This window comes from Rattus rattus, chromosome 15 (assembly GCF_011064425.1).
Source record: "Rattus rattus isolate New Zealand chromosome 15, Rrattus_CSIRO_v1, whole genome shotgun sequence".
Lineage (NCBI taxonomy): Eukaryota > Metazoa > Chordata > Mammalia > Rodentia > Muridae > Rattus > Rattus rattus.
In genome coordinates this window covers 23,410,519-23,416,567 of record NC_046168.1, presented here as the reverse complement: position 1 = coordinate 23,416,567, position 6,049 = coordinate 23,410,519, and positions in this window count along the sequence as shown.

The following is a 6,049-nucleotide window of genomic DNA, read 5'->3' as shown; positions in this document are numbered from 1 at the left end:
CCTAGCCGACATTTAAGCATTGTTCCCAATAGACAAACAAGGACTCATTTTAATCAACGAGAAAGTAAACCTTATCCCTGTGTTCATGAACAAAGAGTGCAGAAGTGGGATAGAGGTACAGCTTAGGCTGCAGGTTCAGTCATCAGCACCACATAAACTGGGTATGGGAGTGCAGGTGGGAAATCTCAGCTCTGGAGATGGGGAAGTTCACCTCTACCTCTGAAAGAACCATGTACTAGGCTTCGTGCCCTGCTCACATGGAATACCATTCAAGGACATAAAAGAACATTGGCAGTCTCAGGAGGCTAAAACTAAGTACACCTTTTGGAGACTCCACAAAACTTAAAGGGTAGGAAAAGGACACTGCAGCAGATATTAAAGATCTTAGCACTTAACAAAGTGACTAACAGATCTTAAGTTCATAGTTCAGTGACAACGGAGAAGAGTGTCTGCATAATCTCTCATTTACCACAAAAAGTCCTAAAGGGGAAGCCTCACAGGGTGCGTGGCCTCCTTTACTGATTGGCTTAAGGTATATCTCTGTATGGACCTAAACTGTATTTTATGGGCGTACAGCAACACATTTCATAGAAACTTGTCACATGGTCAATTTATAGGAAGAACTACTTAAGACAAAAAGTCGAAACCCTGAAACAGTTATTTTTAAACAACACTAAGGTCTGGGTCCATTTATTCTAAGAGACTAGGCTTGATAAAGCTCTAAGAAACTACTTTGTATTGAATACACGTGAGGGGAAGGAGCCAAGCCCTGGAGTGGAGAAACCTCATGTAAAACCAGCCTCCCTAGTCTGAGTCTTGAATTCAGAATACTACAAAACCAAAGCAACACGAAACAAACAACAACAAAAACAATTCATTTCTTGCCATTTCCTCTGATTAGTCTCTTCTGACTTTCAAAGTTGAGCATTTAGGGTCTATTTTTAACTAGAACCTCACTGCCTATTCTAATCAGCTCATCATTCGATGCCCATCATTGAACATAAGAAACTATTCTCAATGCCTAGAGAGAAAAGCCCTTCACTTATATCGAACTTGGAAATTATCTGAATAAAAGGTTATTAAAATTTAAAGATAAATTATTTGCGGAAAAAATTACTAGGAATGATTCCTTAAGGGTTTTTACACAGATTACTAATTAATTTTACATAAAGTGATCACTCACATTTATTACCAAAACTGTTGTCAAGCCTAAGAAAAGAAACGTCAACACCTCTGAGACTGATTTAGGGCTTTCAATTTAGCACACACACTTAATTCAAACTGGCTTAAGAAAAACACAACTTTGTTCATATAAATGCATCACAACCAATTTAACTGAGCACTTAAGTCATTTCTACTGCTTACTCATTATCAAGGCCACCTGTGTACCTACAACTTTTGAGTAGACCTACAATTACTTCTAAAGCTAGAAAGAATTTTATGTTTGCAATATTTTAAATTAACTCCTGTAAGATAAACATATTAAGAACTGGATGCTGGAGTCCTTGATGAGCTAAGACACTTGCATTTCTAAATTCTATACTCTCTTGGTGAATTTTAATTAAAAATGACAAACACTAAAGATTTTTAAGATTTGTAGTGGCATCATATATTAGCAAAACATTCACTAGAAAGGAATATTTTATGCCACTCTCTTTCTATTCTCATTAATAAGGTAAATAAGATCTTTTCACTTACAGATGAATGCATAAAAATATGGCCACTATAATGTATAGAATAGATGTAGGATGGGAAAAGAAAAAAAGATCGTAGTAACCTGAGACTAACTTTAGAGGAGCTAACATTAACAACGCACTCTATGCTTTACAGTTGTGTTAACTATGGTTTCTTTTGTGTAAATGGATTAAGAGTGATTACCATTAGACAAAAGAAACTCCACTCATTAAAGCATACACCCTCTATGAAATAGCCACAATTAGCTACTGGCCTCCAATTATCATTATGCTATGATGCTTCTGCAATCAATTGCTAGCAGACGAGCCTCCCGAATTGGCATAGGTCAGGGAACTTGAGAATAAAAAAAAATGCTGAGTTTGAGAACGCCCGGATTTCATTCTCAGAGTCTGAATTCAGGTTGGAATGGGCTCAATACGTTGCAAGTCATCTGTAAGTACTTGTCCACACTGATGTCTTGCACTGATGAATAATCCTCTATTGTGCCTAAAATGCTGCTAGAAGATTTAAGGAAAGCAAAGGGACAGGGCAGAGAAACTGTACATGAAGATGAATACTGTACTGGAAAACAGAAAAGGAGTCTATGTATGAAAGACAGAAAAGAGAATGTGGTCTCATGCATATATTAGCACAGAATGCAGTGTGTGGGGAGTTCAAGGTAGCCTTGAATACTCTGGAGACCATCCTATTGTCCCTTGTTAATGAGGTGAACACCAGGTGATCTATGCCACGTGAAAGCGTAAGCCAGGGTCCTTGATAAACCAAATGGACATCAGAACAAGGACAGAGAGTGGCATAAAGTGTTTGACACACAAGAATCAGGCATAAGTTGCTCGGCACCTATATTTTTAAAAAGCTAGCAATGGTGGTACATACCTGTAATTCTAACAGTGCACAGGGGAACAGGCTCACCAAGGGCTCAGTGGTTAGGCAGTCTCACCAAATAGGTGAGCTCCAAGTTCAGTGAAAGACCCGAATGCCCCTAATAAGGTGGATATCAGTTGAGAATACCTAGCATTGATCTCTGGCCTCCAGGGTTAAATACATATAAAGCACACATGTACCTGCATGCACACGCACACGCACACACACACACACACACTAATAAGAGAAACCAATCAAATGTCCTTTTTACTGTAAATATTGCTCAAATTAAGGAAGATGAGACTATAGCCTTTAATGGAGACTGATATCTAGCTTAGAATTTTATTGCACAAGGAATAGAAAATTCTATAAAGAGCAGAAACTGGGAAGACATATGAACAAGGAGATGGGCTGAAGGGAAATGGATTGAGGAGAAAACTGGCTCACAGAGGACCAACTTTTCTCAAACGATACCTAGCATCTCCTCTCTAAGCCTGTGGGGCGGCTCTAAAATCTTTTCAGATGTAGGCATGGCTTTTTCTAGTCAGAGAATATTGAGAAAAACAGCCGAGGAGGAGACTACAGCATAGTATGGGGTAGAGAACTATTCTACCCCAAACCTATGTGCTTATAGAGAATGGAGAAAGTAACCCCGCAAGGTAGGGAAGGAAAGATGCTCTTAGATTCACTGTCTTGAAGGAAGAAATTCGTGAGATCCCTTCAGAGATAAGGAGCAATTAGAGGAGATAAAGGAGTCAGGAGAAAAGCTGTCTTCAGTGCAGTCTTGCACCAGAAACTGTCTTGAGGCACCTGTTGGTTATTAAAGGTTAACCAGAACAACATTGATGATTTATTCCATGTTCTTGCATTAATCTTTTCTCCCCAATGATGACCTTACACACACACACACACACACACACACACACACACACACACACATCCATTTTCTCACACTGAATGGAAGTAAAAAAAAAATCAATGGATCAGCAGAAGGTATAAATAGCTAAATGAAAAGTACCCGTGAACACACAGGAAAGACTGCACTGAGAAAAAAACTAAGGAATGAGACCCCATGGGCTATCTCTCAAAAACATATGACTTGGCTCTTTTCTTGACTTGATGTTGTTCTGAAATTCACTTTTGTCTGTTGGCCAAGTGTGAAATGCTGTCTGCATCTGGTCCAGTCACCATATATTCATCTTCTTAAAAGTGAAATGTCTGTGTTCTAGACTTGCCTGCTGGTTCTAGAGTGCAAACCTTTATACACAGATCTTATGTATTGGGATACCATAAGTGTTACAGAATAGCATGAAATAGGGAGTAAGGGAACAGCAAGCATCTATTAGCACTGACAGAATTTTTTAGAATAGTCTAAGAAGGACTGATACCATGCAAGTAGTCAGAGCCCTCTACTCTGGATTAGGGACCTTTTATTGGATTAGGAAGAAAGAAAAGAGAGGCACTGTGTGGGTAGGCAGGTAGCTGAGATAAGATGGGTTCTATGCTTTCATTTGTGTTTCAAGAGATCAGGATGTGGTACAGAGCACCGTGCTTTTCTGAAGCGTGCAGGTTGGTTTACACAACTCTGCACTTAGGGCCAGGTGTTCCAGTTTAAGATGGCCGCACAGCTGTTCTACCATACGGAATGCTTAAGCTATGACGATGTGGAAGGAGTTCCACTTCCCTGCTCTACCCATCTGCACTTGGCAGTTACACGTTGTTCTCTAGTTCACAGAAAACTGTCTAAGAAGAGTTTAAGCCTTGAGTGGAGTTCTACTGGGCGGATCCCTTGGAAAGGGGAGTCAGCAGGAAGGAGCTCCCCACCCTTCCCAATTACCTTCCAAATGGGAACGAGGATGAGGTCATCCAGAGGCAATACACGAAGAACATGAAGCAAGCATGCTTGACTGCCTCCCATTCTGCATACGACGCTGTCAGACTAAGAAGGCCACATTCATTTGAACAGAAGATGCTGATTCAGAACTAATGAGAAGTGGCCAAAGATAATAAAGAAAGCAATGTTCCTCCCTGATAGATGGTTTATGGTGGAGAGTGACTGAGTACACACAAATTTCACCACAACCTAAACCACTGTATATCCTGTGTAGATATGATTCTATGTGGATAAAACATGCATGTACATCACAAATTTATTTAGAATGTTCTTAAGAGTATTAATGGAGATACTATTTATGACTATACACGAACACACGGGATAAAGTATAAAGATTAAGGTGAGTTTGAGGAAGTCTTGCCACTCAGCACAAAGCAGACCAGTCCATTTTGTTTTCATTTGACCGGAATAGCATCAGCCAGTGCTTCCCAGACATGGAAGCAGAAAGGTTTGGGCTGTGGAAAGCATGGATTTCATGGGTCCACCACAGACTCTTAAAGCAATGGGTGAAAAACATGTGGATTCTTTTGTGTGTTGGGTGTGTATGTATGTTCTTGTGTGTGCATGTGTGTGTGCAAATGTTCATGCATATGTTTGCTCCTGCACGTAGAAGCCCAATGTCTTCGTTAACCAGTTTTCCGCCTTATGATTTTAGAAAGGCTCTGAAGCTGCTTCCGCCAGGCTAGTTAGCCAGCAAGCCCCAGGATCCTCATGTCCCCTCCTCCCAGCGTTGGGATTACAGCCATGCATTGGAGTGCTCAGATTCTTATGCTGCAAATCTAAATTCCAGGCCTTGTGCTTGTGTAGCACAAAGATGGCGTCCATGAGTAACCGGAATTAGATCTCAACACTTCAATCAGTTATAGACCTTCTAAAATTATTAATTAAAAGACCCATTTCTGTTACTATTTTCTTCCTAGTTGAAACACATGTAGAGAAAGGACTCATAAGACGCAGGAAGTTGACAAAACGTAATAGGTTCAAGAACCTCAAAGTTGTAAGATTCACAAAGCCACGTTCCTAGGGTTATTTATATAAACACTAAGTAACTGCAAAGAGGTAGAGAATTTCTTTGGTGGAACTGCCCACACATTGTGTCGTGAACTCCAGGGATGTAGCTTTATTGAGTCATCTCCTACATGAGGTGGGCCTTTTGGTGAGAAGCTGCCTGAGAGTTACCCATAATATCCCCTCTCAACTCACCGGCTCTCCAAGATAGATCTCAGAGGGACTATTTCTTTGCTCTGTCCTCTGTTCCCTCAGGGTGAACAGACTTTGCTCACATCTCCCCAGGAAATACACTGCAGACCAATAGAACAAGAATCTCTAGAATTGGGACTCCAGCGTTTAAAAACAAAAGAATTCCTACAGGTGGTTGGAGGAGCCAAGAAGACTGCAATCTACTGATCTAATAAACTCCATGCCACGAGACGTGGAGAACCTAGAGGTCTCATTGAGTGCACAGCCTCTGTACCGAATCTGGAAACACCTGTGATGATGCCGAGCAATCTGGGTAGAATCACAACCACAAATGATCGAGTATATTCCCACGGCTTGCCACTTCATGAATTTAGCTTTGAATAGATAACCAGAAGG